The 23,984-nt window shown below is 38.6% G+C and overlaps 1 long non-coding RNA gene across 1 annotated transcript in view; it reads right to left on the bottom strand.

Annotated features, from left to right (window-relative positions):
- Window positions 1-23,984, bottom strand: part of LOC136320357 (uncharacterized) — a 417,937-nt gene that overhangs the window by 305,024 nt on the left and 88,929 nt on the right. Inside the window, exon 2 of the long non-coding RNA XR_010728318.1 lies at window positions 2,319-2,411. This is a non-coding gene — a long non-coding RNA (uncharacterized lncRNA). The remainder of the gene's footprint in view (window positions 1-2,318; window positions 2,412-23,984) is intronic.

Genomic DNA, 23,984 nt, shown 5'->3' with positions numbered 1-23,984 from the left:
AAGGCTTTTTTTAAAATGGAAGTTAAATATATATTTCTCTATCAACCTACCACTAATTAGATAATAACTTCCTCTGTGTACTTAAAATTATATTGAGTAATTAAAAAACACATTTGCAATAAAACATGTTGAACAAGAATTAAAAAACAATGCATTGAATATATAAGTATACAAAAGGCAATATGATTATTTGGAAAAATAGAAGCTTGAGAATTACGATGATTAATTCTAATTCTCTTACAAATTCTTTGGTACAGTACCTTAATCTGCTTTTTTCTTTACCTTAGTTGTGATACAGAACTAGACATACCAGCTTTTTTAGTGGGGTGGCATGAAAAACAATGAATTTTGTTCCCAATCACTCTTCATTGAATTTATTGGGGTGACACTGGGTCACAAAACCATACAGGTTTAAAGTGAACAACGCAACCAAACATCATCTGCACACTGTATCGTGTGCCCATTGCCCTGAGCAAAGTCTCTTCACATTCCTATCTACCTTCCCTGTGCCCACCCCCACCTACTCCCCCCGCCCCAATCATTTTAAAGGAAATTTAAAGGTTGGACAATAATTGCTTTGACATGAAGTTGATTGAAAACAAAAGGATAAACTAGTAGTTGCAATGACCTAATCCAATGCTGTAATAAATACCTCGTGATAAGAAGTTAGAAAATGCAGGTTCAAAAGTGGAATTTCCCAACACACACACACACACTGCATTTCTCTATCCAGTCCCCTTAATATTCTCAATTTGCATTTCAAAAATCCTGTTTTTATTTATGATTCTCAATTTGGTATCAAACTCTTCCCTTGGCTCTAGAGTCATTATTTTTATTGTCCTGGAAAACATCCATGTGCAAGGAGAAAAACAAAATGTTATAATTCGTATTTATTTCCATTCTTCTTTCTAACCACTGCCCAAATTCAGAATTGTTCCCTATTTCCTTGTGGGGCCCTTTTCTGGTCACAAGGATGTGATTAATTCAAAGGTTCAGAGATCATAATTTTTAATAAAAAAAATTCAAAAATCACAGTGCTAATTAAATTTCTTTTAAATATGTTTTCTTCCAGAAAGAGGTCATACTGCTTTAAAAGTAACTATGTTATATAAAAAAATAAAGCTACAAAACTTAATGTTCTATTAAATAAATTGTACAATGCATATGAATTAGCATTAAATAAGTTCTTTATTAGAGGTAGGGGGTGAGGAGCTACAAGACTAATGGTCAGGAATGTCTGCCGAAAGAATGATGGTCACTTGTTGGATTGCGAGGGAATTCCCATCTTCCTACACTCCCCTCCAGAGAGTCCCTGGTGAGATACCGTGGAATATGACCAAAAGCCTACAACCATTAGCAAGCAATTGTCATTTCTCTCTGCAAAGCCAGAGATAAGAGGGAAAAAAAGAAAGTACTGTATAAAATGGAGAGAATCACTCCTTGGTATTTAAAGAGGAAGAAAGAAAACTGAGTAAAGAAACACCATTGTTAGAAAAAATAACTGCCTTGGGGAACCTTCAAAAGTTGTGAATAACGCTAGGATTCTTGACTCATTAAGTTCCAATGTTGGGGAAGAAAGTCAGACAGTTTTATTTCAGATATAATAACATCTGGATAGGAAATAGATGTTTAGTGTATGTATAACGAATCAAGCTGAACCTAAACTTGCATGGCTTTACTAATAGTCATAAATAATTATATTTTCCCATTACTAAATTGTTTTTACTGTCATTATAATTAGCAGAATTAGTGGAACTAGACTCTCTTGAATCCAGGATGAAAGTGTATCCCATACAATATTGTAACACTCAGACTCTCCTTCAAGAAAGAAGTTTACCCAGTGCCAAAGAGTGCAGTTCTCTGCCAGCCTGGGCATGTCACCTCCTTCACATCTGCCTCAGCTTTTGCACTCAGCTCATGACCTTCTCAAGGTGGCATCAGCCAATGACTAAGCAAGAACATAGTAAAGGTCCAGCCACTGAATACATAATATGAGCCTCTTCTAAACACCAGTACATTTTGCTTCAAGTTTCTCATTAGGCCTCAGAGACTTTGTTAAATCTGCACGGCAATCCTATTTCCCACTGCCCTGTCCTGTTTCCCACTGCCCTGTCCCGTTTCCTCCCTTTTCCTTTCAAAAGTGTTCATCCCTAATGAACCTAGAATCCAGGTAACATAGTATAGACAGTGGTCCAAGAAAGCAGGCAGAACAATGAAGTGTTGGGACTGGATAACTTACTGCCTGGCAGGCAATACTGGCCCATCCCAGGTGGGCAGAACCTGCAGAAGCCCCTGTCCCACCAAGCAACAGGACTCACCACTCAGGATCTGCCTTCACCTCCTCTTATGCCAGGGCACCAATAATAGATAGGATCAAGTTGTAGTAATGGTGCAGCCAGTGTGAGCTGGGCCTGATAAGAGAGGAAAGGGGACTGCGTTAAAAAAAAAAAAAAAAGCAAGAATCAACCAGCATATAGTAGCAGGGCTGGAGATAATAGGTATGGACTGAATTGACCAAGGCCTACCATGGACCTGAATTTATTGAGTGTCAATTGACGTAGGGACACTGTCTCAGAATATAGGTTTAGTGTTCTGGAAAGGGCCCAAGGAGATGGTATAAATTAGCAGCTAGGGCGGCTTCTGTTAGAAGCTGGAGAAACTGACGACTCCCGCTGAGCAAGGCTGAAATGCCTGAACTGCAGAAAGACTATAGGAAAGGAGCGAAAGGGTTAGGGAACCAGGCGCACTGGCACGGGGATACTTTGTGAGCTCTGACAACCCCCCTGAGGAATCCACACTGTGGTAAGGCCCAGAGGGCATGCTGTTCACCAAAGCCATCCAAAATATGCTGATGAGAGGGGCATCATTATCAAGAAGTTCATAGGAGCTCTTCTCTGCAGATCAGAGCTGATAGGAGACGCCATGACAGAATTTGGCTCATAGACAGCAATGGAGATGATGGGGCTCTGATACAATTGAGGCTAGGGGAGAATACCACCAGAAGCCAGGGTCACAATCACTATAACAAATGGCAAGTTCACAGAGCCATATATAAATAAGAATTTTTCAACAAATGATGTTGGAACAATTCACCATACACATGAAAGATATTCTCAACCTTACCTCACCTCACATGATAAACAAAGGCTAACTCAAAATGAATCAAAGACTAGATGCAAAAATTTAAATTTAAAGTAATAAAACTTCCAGAAAAATATCACAATCCTCTCGGGGTGGCACCAGCCAATGAGTAAGCAAGACTTGGATAAAGGGGTCCAGCCATGCCTGACCAAAGGAGGACTCCACTAATGGGCAATCCTTGCTCTCCAGTTGCCATGGGGCTGGTGGACACTTTGTCAGCTCTGCTGCACATTCTGAGAACCCCTGTTGCCCAATCCCCATTTCTGCCCCTTCCTTTAACAGGTGCTACCCATAAATCTTTTGCACTCCTAATTTTATTTCAGTATCTGCTTCCTATTTTTTTTTACTTTTTAAATAACAAGCTCCTATGTTTTTAAAAGTGCTACAAATGTTTCCATTCTGCATGTAAATAGCTTGGAAGTTGCTCCTCTATCTTAACAACAAAGTAAAAGGTTGAACAGAATGGAAAAAAACAACTTTTCTTGGATCCACAAGAAAGAAGACACAGAGCAAACCAATGTTCCCAACACTGGACAGACAAACAGGAAACACGGGAACTCACAACTTACCACGCAGAGATTCACAAGTGGAAACCTCCATGGGAACCAGTGTGGGGAAAGAAAACCTGATCTGTAATTGACAGATTCTTGGAGGCTCATTGCGGGCAACTCTGACATTTCAAAACACCATGGAGACCCAGTCATAGGGGGTCGTCCACAATATTGTGAGAGTTACCTCCAGGAGCTCGACCTGGTCCCCACAGAAAATCTCAGGAAAAAAATCTCTTGTGCTTCTGGCAAGGGAAGGAGAAGAAACTATTCTCAAATACATCAGAGCACTCTGATCTTCTTAATAAAGCCTGCCCATAGGTGAAGATATTTAACTGGTATTATCAGAGCCTAACTGACCCAAAGAAGGGAAATACCCAATTTCAGTTTCCTCAAGCCTTACACATGGGAGAAGGAAATGCTCAACTCCAACTCACTCTACCATTTTGTCTCACCTAAGGAGGAAAAAAAAAAATTAAGAATCACTTGTGAAGTTCACAGTCGAAAGGCACAGGATTATTACAAGTCTGAGACCTAATCAGAGAACTAGAGAAAGCTTTCCCTCCCCTACACTTCACTACCAAATTACTAAAGGCCAATCAATTTATAGCAGTTTCTTTCACCTGGTATATCACATCTGGCTATTAAGGAAAAACACAATTTGAAGAGAGAGAGAGAAAGCATCAGAACCAGGCATTGCAGGGATGTTAAAATTACAGGATTTGGGATTTAAACCAACTATGACTAATATAGTAAGGGCTCTACTGGATAAAGTAGACAGCGTGAAAGGACAGATTGGCAATGCAAGCAGAGAGATGGAAATCCTAAGAGCCAAAACGAAATGCTAGTGTTAAAAGAACACTGCAACAGAAGTTAAGAATGCCTTTGATGGGTTCCCTAGCAGACCAGGCACAGCTGATGAAAGACTCTCTGAACTAGAGAACATATAACTATATGTTTAACTGGTCCAGCAGATCAGTTCATTTCAGCATATCCGTTGAGCAGAGAAAACAAAGACCAAAAAGCAGAGAAAACAAAAACCAAAGGGGCAAAAAACAATATTCAAAGACTGTGGGAAAACTACAAAAGATGTAACATACATGTAATGGAAATACCTAGAGGAGAAGAAAAAGAAATTGAATAAATGTTTGAGATAACAATGACTGAGAATTTCCCCAAATTAATGTCATACATCAAACCACAGATCCAGGAAGCTCAGGCAATATAACAGAAGAAAAATGCCAATAATAATAAATATAATAAATATATTTTAAAAGCCTACACATAGGCATATATCATTTTTAAACTACAGAAAATCAAAGGTTAAAAAAATCCTGAAAGAAGTCAAAAAGAAAAAAGAACAGTTTACTAATAGAAGAACAAAGATAAGAGCTACATCTGACTTCTCCTTCTTAGACCATGCAAAGAAGAGAATGAAGTGAGATATTTAAAATGTTCACAGAAAAAAGTCACTAACCTAGAATTCTATACCCTGCAAAATTATCCTTCAAAAGTAAAGGACAAAAAAAAACTTTCTCAGCCAAAAACTGAGGAAATTTATAACTAGCAGATCTGCTTTGTAAAAAAATATTAAAAGAATTTTTTTAGAGTAAGAAGAAAAAATAATATGTCAGAAACTTTGATCAATGAAAAATTATCAAAGAAGGAATAAGGAAAAATAAAATAAAAACTTTTCTTTTTCTTATTCTAATTACATAACAGATAACAGTTTGTTCAAAGTAATAAAACTAACAATGTATTTGATTATGCATGCTGATGTATCTATCTTATGTGTCCTTATATACAGGCTGAGGCAAAAGTAGGCTTACAGATATTTATATAGAAAATAATACAATAATAAATAATAATACAAGAATAAACTCAGTAAACACATAAACTGTGTTTTATGTACTCACAACTGTAAGCTTACTTTTGTAACACCCTGTATGTATGTTTATATATAAATGAAATGAATGACTGCAATGATTCAGAGATAGGAGGGAGGAATGAGGTTTTTTTTTATTACAAGACACTCTTATTACTTATAAAGTGGTATAGTGTTATTCAAAAGTGAACTAAGATTAACTGTAAATGTATATTGCAACTCTAGAGCAACCACTTAAAAGAGTTAAAAAGAAGTATAATTGATATGTAAAAAAAAAAGAAAATGAAATTATAAAATGCTCAATTAAAACCACAAAAGGCAGAAAAAGAGTAGACGACTAAAACAAAGGTAACAAGTAGAAAACAGTAACAAATATGGTAAATATTAATTCAACTATATCAATAGTCACCTAATACATAAACGGTCTAAATGTACCAGTTGAAAGACAGAGATTGTCAGAGCGTATGACTCCAACTATATGACATTCTGAAAAAGGCCAACCATGGAGACAGTAAAAAGGTCAGTGGTTGCCAGGGAGTGTGGGAGAAGGATGAATAAGCGGAGGATAGGAGATTGAGATTTGGGGGGGCAATGAAAATACTCTGTATGATAACATAACGGGTACATATCATTATATATATATTTGTCTAAACCCATACGGGTAGTCAGACTTTTTATAAAAACCGTCCACTTTTTCAGTGCTGGTCAACCTAGTCCCTACTGCCCACTAGTGGGCGTTTTAGCTTTCATGGTGGGTGGTATCAGAGCAACCAAATGGCTCTGCGATTGGCCCACCATGAAAGCTGGAATGCCCACCAGTGGGCGGTAGGGACCAGATTGATCAGCACTGCAAAAGTGGGCGTTTTTTATAAAAAGTTTGACTATCCCTGTGACTGAACCAAAAATAAACTATGGACTTCAGGTGATTATAACATTTAATTCAGGTTCATCGATTATAACACATGTAGCACCCTAGGTGGGGAGACATTGATAATGGGGGAGGCTGTGCATGCTGGGGCAGGGCAGGGAGTAGATGGAAAAATCTCTGTACCTTCCCGAAATTTTTCTGTGAACTGAAAAATGCTCTTAAAACGTAAGTTTTCATTTTTAAAAAGTCTAGAAACCCGCATCTTGCATCTTATTTTTAAAATTACAAGGTAAATTAACATATTAAAGTTGTTGAGAACGCTTCCAAAAAAAGAAATCTGTTCAACTTTGTTTATTCCAGATCTTCTTAAAATAATTTGACCACGAGTCCCTTTTTCTGCTAACACCCATAACATCCCACAGAAGTAATGTTCTATGGACACACTTTGGGAAACGCCAAGTGGCCACTCACCAAATTCCAGATACGGCCCTTAAGAGAAAAAGAAACAATGTTTTAAAACTTATTTTGAAATTATAAATCTATAACACAAAAGCATCACATGAAAATGAATCAGAAACTTACAAAGTTTAGAATATTTATTGCATCCTTAAAAATATTGGGTAAAATGTTGAGATCAAAATTTTCCTAATTTTTAAAAGTATTTGCATCAGGAATTTTCAAAAACAGAACAGATAATTATCATACACATTTTCATACTTTGAACTGAATTTACATCTGAGTCATTCAAATGATGAACAAATACCTATCAGGCTAACCTTCTTTTTTTTATTCCTATTTGGCTCAAGTTACATCTCTCAGTCAAAGAAGGTTCTTCAACAGCTGGGTCCTATCTGATCAATCGAAACTCTATTTCACCATAGATCTTTCATCTTACTCCCTGACAGCCAAACATTCTGAATCTACGCTCTGAGGTCCCATTTTCTGTATGCATGATACATGTAGTCTATTTAGCCTTTTTGAATTTTAATTTTAATTTCTTTTCCTGAAGCAGGTCATCAGCCCCCCAATGACTAGAAAAAAGTCCTATCCATCTTTATAACCTGAGCAACTGAGATGGTGCATCTCACGATGACTTTCCTTTCCCTGATGAGTCATCCATCCCAATTTGTTTTTGCTATTGTTTTTCATGACTGCCCTGCACATTCCCCTGTCCTGAGCTATGCCGCACTGCTTTTCCTTGCCATGAACTGTGTAGGTATAACTTATCATCTTCCTCCTTCTTCCTCATTGTTTGTTTTTATTTTTGTTCTTCTTTTTCTACAATATTTACAATTCAGATGCCAGCTAGTAAAGTCTATGACATGAACCATGCGTGAGGACATCTCTTACCTCATCTCAACAAGATTAACTACTCCTCTCCCTGCTCAAAAGGCACAGAGTTGAAACACAGGCATGGAGCACTTGCTCGAGTTGTTTCTAGCTATCCACACTTTTGACTCTGGTGTTTTTCAAAATCACTAACATTTCTACTTTTTTTTTTTTTACCAAAAAGTATTTGCTGCTTTTTTTTTTAATGTGAGAAGACCTTTATTAACTTTAGGCCCACACAAGTCTAGTGGACAGAACACTTTGGGAGGAACAGAAAAGCTCGTTGATAATTGATTCTACTTTCCCTACTAGATTTCCCTTTCCAGTAGTCCCACCCACTGTTACTGGATAGCAGCTCATTTCTATGCCCATTCTGTTACCATGAAAAAAAAAGAACGAGAGTCTAGGGCAGACCGGAGAGCTCAGAAGTCTTGCTTCCCTTGTCTAGAATTCTTGGGTGAAAGAACAAGGTCATCTTAACTGCTGATGCACACAGCAGAGTCAAATCTGAAAGCATGTATTCTTCTGGGCCCTCTCAGCGCCAGCTCACCCAATGAGGTAAATTAAGTCAAAGCTAGAAAAAGGGTACTGAGACTTAGTAAAAGCCCACCATGCCCACTTCCTCCTCAATCACAATGGCATGGCGAGGAACATGGGAAAGGCGTGGAGAATGAGGGAACTACCTCTCACAAAGGACAAGCTTCTTCCCTTGGTTCCACTGTATTCAGCTCTGCAAATTTTATTTTATTTTATTTTTTTCAGCTCTGCAAATTTTAGACCTTCTATCTCGTTTTTGTGCATCATCAAAAGTCCTTGAGATTCATGCTTTGTCCAAGTGACTACAGCACGGGGGGAAATTCTAGACAATTTACATAGTACTTTTAAGTTTCAATAAAATGTAAATTTCAGATTGCACAATTATTGACAGGGAAGCAGGATGCACTTTTTTCCAAACTCAAAGGACATATGAACATCAAGTTGGATGCATACTTCTGGGTGCCAGGGGTTTTATCAAGAACAAAAGAAAGCACAAATCCAGGGAAGTAAGTAGAGGTCAGAGTACTTGCAAATAAAAAAAAAAAAGCAGTATTAAGCCTAAACATAAATTATTTTGAAAAGAAATTAGACTCCAGCATAACTTGGGGGTCCAGGAAAACCTTGAGCTTTATTCTAGTGTTTTGGGTTCAGCAAAAATACATTTTGCCAAATGTTTTCCCCCTTAATTCGGAAAAGGCATGCATATTTCAAAGGAAATTTAATCCATATGTTTCTGATTCATTTACACTTAATTCATCAAAATGTTGTTTTGTAAGAGTTATTTGGTGTCCAAGAAGTCTTATAAGACTCTTCTCTTTGAACCAGAAAGCCCCGCATTGCCAGGACTAAATGGAACTTTACATGCAAAAGAGCAGGACCTGGTGTTCCTCTAGGAAGTTTGGCCCATAAAGTAGATTCTGCTCCTAGAGTGATGAGGTCAAGAGTAACAGTAATGCTAAAAATTAGCAGGGAGCCTTCAGAGAGATAAAGAGAAAACTGCCAAACTCTCTGCAATGAAATGAACTCATCATTCTGTTACTGAGAAGCAGTTTTCCTTTTCATTTTTTATTATGAAAACCATTCCAATGTTTCAACAAAAAAATGAAGGACCATGGTCCTTAGCATGGAATGTTATACTTAGCTATTAACCATGAATAAATATGTTTTTTCATAAAACAATAGCAAAAACTGTATTTCCTCTGGTATTTCAAGTATTTTGTTGTACAATTGTGAGCTTCTTCAATTTCTTCATGTCCTTTCCTACTTGTTTTGGACCTTGAGAATGCTCGCCTTTTTTTTTTTTTTTTAATATAATTGATGTTCAAATTTTCACACTAGACCAGTAGGCTTTTGCTCTTTGGGCATGTACTCTTGCTTAATTTCTAATACTTCATATGGTGGTTTTGTCTGTCTTCTTTAATAAATATATAAATAAGTAATCACGCAAACTCTCTACATTTAAAGCCATATTATCCTGTGATGAATTTACTGAGCTTATTAACTTGATTGTGCATATATTATGTTAATAGTTCAAAACATCTTTTCCAATGATCCAAACATCATGATGCAGTTAGAGTGCTATCCTCTGATAGATGTGGAAAGCCCACAGTCTCTTGAATGACAATGAGACTCAAGGATATAAAAACATAGACCTCATCAGATATAAAATGACCATAAAAATTTCCTATGATTAAAACCATAAAATAGTTCCGTGAAAATAACTTGAGTAAAATATTAAGTAGTAAACAAAAGTGGTTGCTGTTAATATGTTTTAAATAATCAATTTAAACTAAAATATTGTGATTTGTAAAAAGTACACATTTTAGTCTTGTATTATTTGATGATTATGAACCTTCATATAGTGACAACCTAGTGATACGATTTCTTTTTAACTCTTTTTTAATCTAAAAATATTAATGTTACATAACATAAATGATCTCAATTTGCTTTGAAAAAAAACTTTCCCACTATCTACCTACAAACTAAAGATAAATTTTGGTGAATACAGAAATTTTTTGGGGGGGTGGAGTGTACAAACAACCTTTTGTCCAATTCCAAAAGGTTTAACTGTGTAGTGCAAACCATAAGATTTGGAACTAACAGATATGTCTTACCTCTTACTAATAATAATAACAAGAAAAAAAGGCATCTACAAACAGAACTTGGATCAAGTCTCAGCCCTATAATATAGAAACTATGTTCTCCTAAGACATTTTTTTTATTTCTATGAGCCAGTTTCCTCATCCATAAAGTGGATATTATTATTCTTATCTCAAAAAGCAAGGATTAAATTATATATGTGTATTAAAGTATTGCTAGCTGTTACTACAAATTAATGCTCAAGTATATGACTCCCACATGACAAAAACTTACTTCCTACCCACATACAATCCTAAATGGGTAGTCCTGAGGATCAGGGGACTCTACTGCAAAAAGGGCTATTGGACCCAACGATCTTTGCATCTTGTAGATCCACCCTTTTCAACACATCACTTCTGAGATCATTGGCTTGTCTGCATCAAGCCAGCAGAGAAGGAAAGAGCACAAGCTTCACACGTAGGAGGATTTATGGGCTAGGCTAGAAGCGGTACGCATCACTGTTGTTCACATTCCATTGGCAAGAACTAACGCACTTGTCCACGCCTAATTACAAAGGAGGATGGAAATGTACTAGTGGAGTTGCCAAGAAGAAGAAACGGGGTGGGAGAATATCAGCCTGTCTTTGCCACATGTGAAGTACCTAGCACTTTTCCTGTGGTGTAACACGCACTTAAAAATGTTAGCTATCACCATTACTCATAAAGTTTCTCTTATCAAGACAATTAACTTGGGTACACACACACACACACACAAAAGCCTAGACACTTAGTAGCTAGATATATCAAATAAGATTCTAAACAAAAGACTATCTATGCAAATTCTTTAATAATATGATGGCAAAACAATCAAAAAGGCTTTTCTCAGAATTCAATGTACAAAGGTCCAAGTTTAGCAGATTAGAACAGAATCCTGAGATAGTTGTCTTTCAGATACTATATAGCAAACCTCCTCAAGCTGCTATCCAAATTCCTTTGTTACATTAACATCCTGTTGCAAAGCATACAGCTTCCATGGTGCGCAAGTCAAAATTGTTCCTGTTGTATGCATGGAGTTCCCATTGTATTATTGTTTTCTACCATGAAATAGGGTTCATGCAACCCACTGATAGCTTCAAAGATTTTTCAAATAAAAATCTAAAACTATATATATATCTCAAGGGCAATATAGAAAATCCTTGTAAAAACATTATTCCTTTCTTGACAAAGAAATTGCTTCTTTTTTAAAGAAAAAAATCTAAATTCAAAGAAAAGTTCAAGGGTTTTTCAGAGTCTGCCTAGTTCTAACGGGAAAACATTTCTGACTTAAAGGGCAGACTTCAGCAGCTTTACAAAGAGTTCATTAAAATCACCCTTCTCTTAACTTGCCTCCTTCTCTGTCTCTTTCATTGACCCAACTTGTCCATTAATATAATATTTAACAAATGAATACAGAAGATAAAATGAACCAAGTTTCTTTCTTTGCATATTTCGAGACCAGCCAGTGCATGCTCCAAAACCATGTCTACAAAGCCAAAACTGAGGAAATAAAGCAGCTTTTTAGCTGATTGAAAACTACTTGAAATCGATGCTTCTTTTACATACCGAAAACAATACACACCCTTGCGGTTTAAAAAGTAATAGCAAAAATAGAAAAAAGTAATAGCAAAAGAGATGCTACTACAACTCTTTTTCAGATGTGAGGCTTTGAGGGGCCCTGAAATATACCCACAAAAGCAAGCAACCTCTGAATCTTCTTGGGCAGTGTCTAATGTGGTTTTACATTATCCCCCCCCCCCCCAATAACTTGTTAACCTTGCAAAATAAAGCCTTCCTGAATGTCCCCAACAACCTTGGCTTTCTGGTCACGTGATCAGAGAAAGAAATATACTCTGGCTTTCATTAGTTTGAGGACATCTGCAAGCTTGCACCAAAAAACAATCTCAGTTGCTGATCTTGTTCTCTCGTCTGGACTGAACAGTGTTAGTGTCAACAATCGCAGTAAACAGCATGGCTGGGGCGAATGTAAACATTTCAGAAATCATAAGCTTAATATCGTTGTTCAGAAGTTGGACCAAGCTATGACTAAACTCTTCTGCACTCGAGACCGCAGGCTAGAGACTGACTTTGATATATTTCCAGAAGGAAAGTGTATCCAAACCTGCACACTGGGAGAAAAGTAAACGTTCCGGGCGTTGGAAGTCGATGTGGCAATAGGCACCTTCGGTGGGTGGGTGAATGTGGAACAGGGAACAAAGGGCCGTGCTGCCCCTGCCTGTGGCGGTGGGAGGTTTGCTGTGGGTCCCATTGTTATTAAAGTCAAGTCATAAAAGTAGATACTGTTTATTTCTGCGGTGGCAGCTCTTGGGCTCTAGCTCCTCCTCTGGCCATGTTTTTTAAAATAGCTCCATGCCATTCCGATTATGTGCAGGCTTTCTTTAGACCCAGGGCAACACAACGGAAAAACAAACCTAAACAAAAACAAACGGCCACTAAATGCTTCAGGCTTACTTTATAAACATGTCAGCCCGGAGTTAGGTAATTACCTTCAAACACAGGAATCATTTGCTGGGTCACTGTGCAAGTGAGGATTTTGATGTCATTTATAAGATTATTCCTTTTAGACTTTTTTGTAATCCCCAGTTCTGTGCAGCCAAAGACACTTTTGAGCCTTATGTCTGTTCCCAGGGCTCATTCCCTGACAGGGACGGAGGAAGCTGAATGGCACCTACGCTGGCGCGTCTTCAGCGGAGCGCTTCCCATCGCTGGGCTACACTGAAATGGTCAGGCCCTCACCCTCTCTGTTTTCTTGGTAAGAAGACTAGGAATGTTCTCTCTTTTTTCATAACTACATTTGGTCAGCGCTTTATGATCGCAGAATTACTTTCTCCATCCTTATTGCCTGTAGCAACCTTGAGAGGTGGATCAACAGAGATTCATAACGTATTATTTGGCAGATAATGGAACGGAAGACAGTAAGTGGCAGAGCTGGCATTTGACCCTCGGGCATCAGATGTTAATGTCCACACTCTCTTCCCTACACCATGCTATTGGTGCACAAACGGGAGGAGCTGAAGGGAAATCCCTGCTTGATACCGGATCCTTGTAGCCTTTTCCTGATTTATGGTTGCCCAGGGAGGGAGAGTGGCCTGGCATGCCACGAAAATGCATAAAAAGGCTGCTCATGTATGTCCTTCATGGAATGGCTTTTCTGAAATCAATAGTAATGACCAGCTAACAATGTGAGACACCTTTTATATCTACTGGACATGATCTCCTCCATACCCCTTGATAATCCTACAAGGTCAGTGTCATTGTGTCCTTCATTCAAACATAAATAGGAATCTAAAAAACACTAAATAATCTGTTCAAGATCATTTTGGTGGTTAATGGCAGAGGTAGGATTTGAACCTGAGTGTGTCTGAGTACAGAGCCCATACTTTGGTACCAGACCACACTGCCACAGCTCAGAGTTAGCCAGAGGCTGTAAAGTTTGCATTTAAAACTAGCTACATAAATAAGAAACTATGGGAACTTTTTACACTCCTTCAGCATCCTGTTCAGCTCAATACCTCATTCTAGATTTTTCCAATTCTCAGCACTTAGATCTTTAGTGAGGTTTCAAGATAGCTCTCTTTTTAAATTCTCTTTGGTCTTATAAAGGCAATATTTAACTAATATCTCCTGAGCTTCTTCTCCATCTTGTATCAAGTGGGATTTCATTCTCTTCTTCCTCTGAAAAGCCAGTTGAGAAGTGTTTATTAAGTGCTTACCATGGGCGAAGCACCATGCTATACATGGCAACATATTTTTAGAAATAAAAATATACTAAATGGCCTTCAGTGAGCCTATAGTCCAGCTAGAAAAACATACCTCCAAGTGCTAGCTGAAAATACTTATGCATTCAACCCAAAACACTTAAAAAAGGTAGAATGCCCAAACAAGGGAAAGATGCAGTGTCAGGAAACTCGGAAGTCCCAACTAAGTAATGATAATGTAGTAATAGTCACCATAACTTTAGTACCTACTGCTGTGCCAAAATAAAGCATTACTAATTAAAAATTTTGTCCCATCATTCACGTGGGATTCAGAAAATTAATGGTTTCCACTCAGAATTTTCTTCCATCTCTCTTCATTCGATTCAAACTCTCAAAGTCCATGTTCCACCCTTTATTAAAAGGCCTTCATTTGTCACCAATCACTGATCTCTTTTCCTCCATATCTAAAATAGGCATTTTGTCTATCCAATAGTTGAACACAGATATTTTGATTGCAAGTGAGAGAAGCAACTCAGATTAGCTTGGGCCCAAAGAAGGGCATTTATTCATTCCTACTTACAAAAATTTTCTGTAAATTAATTATACCTTGCAATTGTGACACAAGAATCAAACTCTCTTTCAATGGAAATATTCATCTGTGTCATTACATATTTTTTTTTCCACAAGGATACAACAAAACTTAATTTTAATTTCATCAAAAATTTTTTCAACTCATAAACAATATAGTCGAATACATAGATAAATAGGAGTAACTGTTTTCATATTCTCCCCCCCACCCACCCACCCAAAGTTAGAAGCAAGGGAGAAGCAGGCAGACAGACCTCTGCATGCACCCAACTGGGATCCACCCAGCATGCCCACCAGGGGGCGATGCTCTGCCCATCTGGGGTGTTGCTCTGCTGCAACTGGAGTCATTCTAACACCTAATGAAGGCTATGGAGCCATCCTCAGTGCCCGGGCCAACTTTGCTCCAATGGAGCCTTGGATGTGGAAGGGGAATGGAGAGATAGAGAGGAAGGAGAGGGAGAAGGGTGGAGAAGCAGATGGGTGCTTCTCCTGTGTGCCCTGACTGGGAATCGAACCCGGGACTTCCACACGCCAGTTTGATGTTCTACCGCTGAGCCAACTGGCCAGGGCCTGTTTTCATATTCTTTGAAAGAGACTCTACCATTGCCAATCCAAATGACCTAACACAAGTAGTAGCCTCTATATCCTCTAGCTGCCGTGGTTCTCAGCCTTGGTCCCTTAGGATCATCTGGGGATCTTTTAAAAACAAATCAGGGTTACCCTCCTTCCCCCCATCAACACCAGACCAACTCAATTAGAAGCCCAAGAATTGGGGCCTAGACAATTGCATTTCTTAAATGCTCACCACATGATATGGTTATGCAGTGAGGGTTGAACACTCATCTTCTGTCTAAATTCTCTAATCTACATGATCCCATTTATTGAGTTGAGGCATCTGCAGTGCTCCCTGGTTAATAGCAAATGGATGGGAAGTTCATTTGCGCTCCTAGAGATGCCAAAACAAGATAATTTGAAGAAAAATTCAAGCACACTATTTTCTTTACAAATGGGGCAGTGATTCTGGCCATGGTACCCAACAACAATTTGCAATTTTATTGCAAAACTCTTTTCTCAACCATAAACCTCTAGAATCTTTTTCTGTGTTCTTTACTCTTTTCCCTTCCTTTTTTCTTCCCTCCCTCCCTCCTTCTCTCCCCTTCTCCTTTTTTTTCTTTCTTTCTTTCTTTGTTGTGTGCCCATGAAATTAGACAAGGAATTATTTACCATTATCCATAGGTTTTACAGAATATATGAATCGGAGGTTTCAGACCACTGCCTCCAGGCAGGAAAAGGCAGAATTGAATGTATGATATTTTGCCTTCAAGCATCACAGTCAGTTGCTGGGTTGTCTCATGTGCTGTTCTAAAGCAGAAGGCCAATCCCTGGAAGTTGTTATAGGACAGTTACATTACTGTACTTTTCGCTCCATAAGATGCACCTAACCATAAGACACACCTAGGGTTTTAAGAAGGAAAATAAGAAAAAAAAATATTCTGAACCAAATAGTGTGTTAAAATGTTTAATAAAATACTGTATTTTTTGCTCCATAAGACACACAGGCATTTTCCCCTCCACTTTGGGAGGGGGGGGAATGCATCTTATGGAGCGAAAAATACAGTGCTTTATTTTATTGTGTTGTATTTTTATTAATTGATTTTAGAGAGGAAAGGAGAGAGGTAAACATCAATTTGCCATTTCACTTATTTATGCATTCATTGGTTAATTTTTGTATGTGCTCTGATCAGAGATTGAATCTTTAACCTTGTGTATTGAGATGATGCTCTATCCAACAGCTACCTGGCCAGAGCAGGACAATTATTTTAAAGAGCTTTTTGGTGAACCATGTGAAAGACAGGAGATATAAAGTTGAGCATAAATGTCACTTATAATTAAAGATAATGTGTGAAGCCCTGGCTGGTTGGCTGAGTGGTAGGGCATCAGCCCGGCATGTGGAAGTCCGGGTCAATTCCTAGTCACAGAACACAGAAGTGACCATCGGCTTCTCCACCCCTTCCCCTCTCCCTCTCTTTATCTCTCTCTCTCTCTCTTCCCCTCCCATAGCCATGGCTGGAATAGTTCAAGCAAAGTTGGCCCCAGGCATTGAAGATGGCACCATGGGCTTACCTCAGGTGCTAAAATAGCTCGGTTGCTGAACAACAGAGCAGTGGCCCAGACAGGCAGAACATCACCTGGTAGGGGGCTTGACTGGTGGATCCCAGTCAGGGCACATGCAGTAGTCTGTCTCTGCCTCCCTGCCTCTCAATAATAAATAAATAAGTAAATAAATAAGTAAATAAATAAAATGTACAATGGTTCATTTAATAATAGAATCACATTAGAAGGAGACCAGCAGTTTAGCTATTGTTTTACCCATAGGTTATTGCTCACACGAAAAATTAGAGTATTTTGTGGAAGAAGGAAATCATTCTGATTGACTACATTGGAGGAAAAAACCTTAAAAGGTGGAAGCCGATTTCTTAAGGGTCTCATTTTCTTCCAAACTGCAGGGATCAGACGCCTCACCCTGGCCTTTCCTCACTTACCTTGACTCCACCGCCATTGCTGACCCATGAAGGAAGTCTATGTTTTCAGAATCAGCAACTTGCTCGCAGTGGCCCAATTGGCAGAAAATAGAAATAAACAAACTCAGAGACCTCTTATTTTGCAATATTAGCAAAGAAAACACTGACCTTCCACCTCCTACCTAATCTCCCCCAATTGCTCCTTTGACACCATGCCTAGTAAAATGAAAAGGGGTTTTCAAATGAGGGAAAAAAACATCTGCTTGGACTTTAGAATCTCCTCCAAAGCAGAAACCAAGCTAGAAAGGTTACATGTTCCAACGAGCCACGCAAGACGGAGGAGAAAGTTCAACTCTTATCCCACTTGACCTTGGCTTTAACACAGGATCACGTTGATCCTGATGGAGAGATTAAAACGCCAAGTTCAGAACTGCTCACCAGGCAAATTCACATGGGGAGTTCTAAGAGTTCTTTGGCACTCTTGCTTCATATGGAATTAGCGGGGACGATCCCAGGCCACAAATGTAGCAATATTTTAACTCAGTGTGCAAAATTTCAAAGATAAAGCCTGAGATTAGAAGCAGCACTGAACTTTTCAAACAGCGCTTTCCTGGTAGGCTTTGTCAAGAAAACACAAGGCATGTCGGAAAGCTGTCGAAACATTTCTTTACGGACAGAATAAACTGAAGGCATCAAGACCATGAGAGGTGAAGGACAAGGGTAGGGGTAGCAAATCCCAAAACAATTTCTTTTTCGTGTCTCTTACGCTACACTGCAAGCTCACGTGACCTTCTGTGAAACTCACTTTCACCGTTCGGCAAAATGGCACATAAAGGGCTGTGCCTTTTCTTGGGAAACCCTCATGCAGTTTTGAACAATAAATCCAAAATCTAAACTTCAAACTTAAATTCCTGAAACTCTGAGAGAAATATTAACCCCATAAGAGAGATGAACAACAAAGATCTGTGCTGGTCCACTAGCCCATCGCTTGCTTAAATTGCCCTAAATCATAGCGCCCTGGACCAATGACAAAGAAACTGGATTCAGGCCACACTTCAGCCGCCTCCTGCCTGCACCTCAGCCAAGCTCCTTATATTCTCCAGGACTCAAGTGTCACTCCCAGTAAAATAAAAGAATTGGAGCAGAGGAATTCCGGAGCCAAAGAATTCATAGATGTTATGGAAGCTGTGCAAAGCTGCTCATGCATACCAAGCCTCTATTTTCAACTTGCTTTTCTGCCTAACCCAATTCTTAGTGGTTTCTCCCACCTCCGTGTTCAGGCGACTCAGTACCTGTGCGGCCGATCTAACCCTTAGCTCAGAGCTATCCAAGTGCCCTGATGTCTTCTTTTTCTGAGAGATGGTGAATCCCACTAAAAACAAAATAATTTGTTTTTCATTGCATTCCTCACTGAAATTAAGAGTGTATTCAAACAACAGACGTTTGCAAGTATTTGGGGGGATAAATGTATGAATGAATGGGTATTTGGCAGTTAGTAAGTATCAGGTTAATTGACCAGTTATTCAGATGGAACACACACACACACACACATACACACACACACACACATACACATACACACACACACACATACACACACACAGCCAAGAAAAATATTGATTTCTAGAGAGCAGAATCCAGTCATTAGATCAAAAAGTTGCCTAGCTTACATTTGTTAGACAGAAAAATATTTCTATTCCTACTTTTAAATCTTTATATTATCCTTGTTATGACAGTACCACAAATATATATTTCATCTGAAAATCTTAAAGTATATAATGAAATAAGCAAAGCAACATCAAAAGTACTTGTTGTTAGAGTACTTTTTCCATAAAAACAGAAAGTTTCTCTTTCTAGTCCTTTTTCATGTACTTATTTTCTAGTGTTTTGTGTGTATGTGTGTGTGTGTTTTGCTCTTTTTAAATTTTGTTAATAAATTTATTCAAAAAGACATATGCACCACCATGTTTGCTGCAACATTATTTATAATAGCCAAGACAGGCAGCAACCTAAGTGTTCATGGGTAGATGAGTGGGTAAAGAAGATGCAGTGTATGTGCATGTATGTATGTGTGTGTATATGTACATATAGGTATGTATAGTGGAATATTATGCAGCAATAAAAAAGAATGAAATCTTACCATTTGTGACAGCATAGATGGACCCAGAAGGTATTATGCTAAGTGAAATAAGGCAGACAAAGAGAGAGAAATGCTGTATGGTTTCACTTATATGTAGAAACTAAAAAAATAAAACAAACAAACAAAACAAAACAGACACCACAAGGATGGTTACAGAGGGGCGTAGTGGGAGATGGGTAGAAAAGGTGAAGGGGAAAATAGTCAACAATACTGTGACAGGAGTGTACGTGGTGACAGGTGATTACTATAATTAGTTTGGCCATCACATTGTAAGATATAAAAATGTAAAATTACTATATTGCACACCTAAAACTAATATCATTTTATATAACACTGTGTACTAACTATACTTAAATTTTAAAAAAAAAATAAAAGAAACACTTAGATCTGTTCATTGTACCACAATTTAAAATGCTTTTAACTACCACACTTCTCCCGTTTCTATTAAAACTTAAATCAGCACAGCTAGCTTAAATTTACTGGCCTTCTTTGTTAAAAAGTATCTACTATTTTCACTCACTCCCTACCACATATATACCAAAGAAAATCTTTTTAGGGCATTGGATACAAGAAAGAATGCGTTTATGGATTTTACCAATATTACTGGCTCCTGTGGCCTGGCATTTGCAGAACGATCATATCAAAAAAGTATTATGTCATAAGATTAGATTGAGAAATAGTGAACAACTATAAGCAAAAGGAGATAATAAGAGGCCCTGACATTTTAAGAGTCTTGCAACATCAGCAACAGAGCCTACCAGCATATGGAACATTTTCTTACTTGCTAATTAGACTCAACCACCCTGTTGCTTTCTGCTACATCAACATCAATGTTATCCTACACAGAGCCTCAACTAGCTTCTCCTCTGTGGATAGCTAAGGAGATGTGACCACAATCTTCTCTCCCGGATTCTGGCTATCAGTGTACTTTTGAAACGGAAGCACATTTGGGAAGAAAGTCCCAGCCAGATGAACAGAATTAATCCCTAAGAGAAAGAAGTCACAAGACAATGAAGGACCACAAGTTAGGTAAGCAAGAGTATTACAGCCTTGCTCTGTGCTCTAGAGAGTCAACCAGCGGCTGGGATTTAAAGAAACAAACATTTCCTTCACATGTGGTTTTCAGTTCCCTGTTGAAGTTGACCGTCGCAAACTTTTATTTTGGCTAAAATGTATTTGCAAATATTTGCTCATCTCATCTAATCACCATAAAATCATTAGGAAACTCCAGACCAGTTGTGTCTATTATAAATCAGTTGGAGTCACAAACATGCACAAACCAGTGACCACACTCTTTTAAAAAATGCCTTTTGTCACTAGGACTTTGTTTTGGAAAGACTGTCCCTTTTCCCATAGCCTAACTTTAAAAGGACAGTTTTCATCCAAGTATCCCAGATAAATAGGAATCCTGCTACAGGCAGTCAAACAGACATCAAAGCCAACCAGAACACACTGGTCACATGCTGTAGCAATTGCATTCAGCCCAAGCCACCCTGAGCACGTGGTGTCCACCAGGTGAGGTTCCTGAGCTGTGTGACCAGTCACAGGGAGAAGCGGCCGGGAGAGCCAAGTCATACCTGTGATGGATCCTCTGGTCCTGACTATGAGAACTGTCAACTCGAGTAACTCCGAGTCACTGAAACCACAGAACTATTAGGCATATTTATCAGATCGGCCCACATTTGATATGACACAAACAGCATGTTCTGCTAGTCAATGAACCCACTGGTGTAAATACCACTCAAGCCGCCTGTGATCTCCTGGGGAGATCTGTTTATTTTGCATGTAACAGAAAAAAATTTTTATGACAATCTTGCTCTGAAGTACAGAGAGAAAAACTTAACCGCTGAATTAACATGACAAAAAAAGAGAGGGCAGTTGCTTGAAACCAACAGCACACTTCTGCAAAATGTGATCTTAAATATTTTTACCTACCATCCATTAGAACCCTTCAGCATGGCATTATATTTGGTTGCTTTCCTGAAAAGTGTGTATCGTTAAGTCATTTTTCTCTTAGAATATAGAGCCCAAGAATAATTTTAAGCAACAACATAGTGATTCAGAATGATTAAGCCTCAAGGTTCTCAGAAAATGAAAATTTACTTCCAAAGACTAACCCTTTGTTTTTCAAATAGAATTCTGTTTCTCTGAAACTAAATGAAATCCCTTAGCAAAAACGTAGACAGAGGAGAGAAAGGTGCACCCAACCCTGGATCTGGGGGCATTAAACACAGTTTCCTGCAGGGGATCTTGACAATGATTATTGAAAGCGTTAAATTTAAATTTTTACAGTAATTCCATTTATAGAAATTTTTCCTAATCAGTAAACTGAGATGCAGATAGAGTTATATACAATACTATTTCCTGTGTTGTTAGTATTGGAAATAACCATGATGCCCCAAAATAAAAAATGTGTTAAATAAACAAGCTATACCCAATGTGATAGTATACTATTTAGTAGTTTAAAAGATGTGAAACCATGTGAAACACCAACATGAAGTTTTGGTTGATTTGACTTCCCTAATCTTCCCGTTCCTTCTTCTGCTGGCTCTTGGCACTTTTCAGGAAAACATGCAACAGCTTAGAAAATATTCTTGATGCTCCATAAACAGAAAATAAAAATAAAGTAGTAAGTATAAAATGAAAATAAAACAACCACAATTTATCATTTATGTAAAAGTGTAGGAAAAAGACTAAGCATCCATCTTGCAGATCAATGCTGTCCAATAGAAACAGGGTGCCACATATGTGATTGTTAACTTTCTAATATTCACATAAAAAAGTAAAAAAATATATAAAATTAATTTTAATAATATGCTCTATTTTACCCAATATATTCAAAATATCAGTTGAATATGTAATCCATATAAAAAGTATGAATGGGATATTTTATGCATTTTCTTCATACCAAGTCTTTGAAATTGGGTGTGTGTTTTATGTTTACAGCACCTCCCATATCAAACAGACCACATTTCCAATGCTCAATAGCTACGTGTAGCTAGTGGCTACCACACTGGGCAGCGCAACTCAAGAATGCAGGATACGAGGGGTTACTCTTTCCACCTTCACACTCTTCTATACATTCGCTTTTATAATCAGAAAAAAAAAATCAGTATTTTAAAATAACTAAATAGAAGCAGCAAGACAGAGGAAAAAAAAAATATATATATATATATATATGACTTTTGGCATTAGAGACCAGACGCAGAGGGTCCTGGTTCGATGACATGGCAGCAGCACGACAAGTCCTAATTTGTTAAATGGCAATAATGGCGCCCACCCATCAAAACACAGGGCACAGGCAGCAGGTTGCCTGGAAAAATAGTGGCTGCTTAAAGAAAGTTAATATTCCTTTCACCAGGAATTTTCATACGTTAAAAAACCCCTGTCTCTGCCCTGGCCAGTTTGCTCAGTGGTAGAGCATTGGCCTGGCGTGCAGGAGTCCCGGGTTCCATTCCCGGCCAGGGCACACAGGAGAAGCGCCCATCTGCTTCTCCACCCCTCCCCCTCTCCTTCCTCTCTGTCTCTCTCTTCCTCTCCCGCAGCCGAGGCTCCACTGGAGCAAAGTTTGCCCAGGTGCTGAGGATGGCTCTGTGGCCTCTGCCCCAGGTGCTAGAATGGCTCTGGTCACAACAGAGCGACGCCCCAGAGGAGCAGAGCATCACCCCCTGGTGGGCATGCCGGGTGGATCCCGGTCGGGCGCATGTGGGAGTCTGTCTGACTGCCTCCCCGTTTCCAGGTTCGGAAAAATACAAAAAACAAAAACAAAAAAACCCTGTCTCTGTATGGAGAGCTCCCCTCGGGTCGGCGGTCAAGTGGAGGTGTGGTGTGTGCCCTCTGAAGGGGGAAGGCTGGCTTTCGTGTATTGTGCCGCTTTGGGTCTGCAAAGGTTAGCACAGTCCCGGGCACATTTGTTATATAAACTATTGCATAAATGCACCAATTAATGATACTTTGATAGGCTGTGCCTTTTTAAAGCACATTAACCTAAATTACAATACTTCCTATGTTCTTTCAGTTTTAATACTTTGAAACCATGTGAAACACCAACATGAAGTTTTGGTTGATTTGACTTCCCTAATCTTCCCGTTCCTTCTTCTGCTGGCTCTTGGCACTTTTCAGCCACCTCCTCTGAGGATTAACAGCATATTCTTCTTTCTGGGGCTTCCACAATACTTGATGTTTTCCTCTATGTTGGCATTTGTTATGCTTTAGTTGGAGTATGTCTCTGATTGTTGACTTCCTCCATAGACTGAGCTCCTTGAATGCAGGCACTGTGTTCGTTGTGCAGTGCCTAGAACAGATTACATGCTCAATAAACGTCTCTTCTATGCATGAAAATATTAGTGAATAGCACTATGAGATATATTGTATAAACTACCCCTCCAAGTATATATCTTTATTTCATTCATTTTGTATATCTCACAGTGCCTCTCATATTTATGTTTAGCTAGTACGGAGAAGATAGTTCCAAGCACTAACTTGCTTCTTGCCTGCATCCAACATTGCCCTGCCCACCCACCCCCAACTCACCAAATTCTCTCCCTTGGTCCTCTCCTCATCAAACTTTAGGATAGAAGTGTCACCTACATG

The sequence above is a fragment of the Saccopteryx bilineata genome, chromosome 1 (genome assembly GCF_036850765.1).
Source record: "Saccopteryx bilineata isolate mSacBil1 chromosome 1, mSacBil1_pri_phased_curated, whole genome shotgun sequence".
NCBI lineage: Eukaryota > Metazoa > Chordata > Mammalia > Chiroptera > Emballonuridae > Saccopteryx > Saccopteryx bilineata.
The sequence above is the reverse complement of the archived record's forward strand: the minus strand, read 5'-3'. Positions and strand labels throughout refer to the sequence as shown.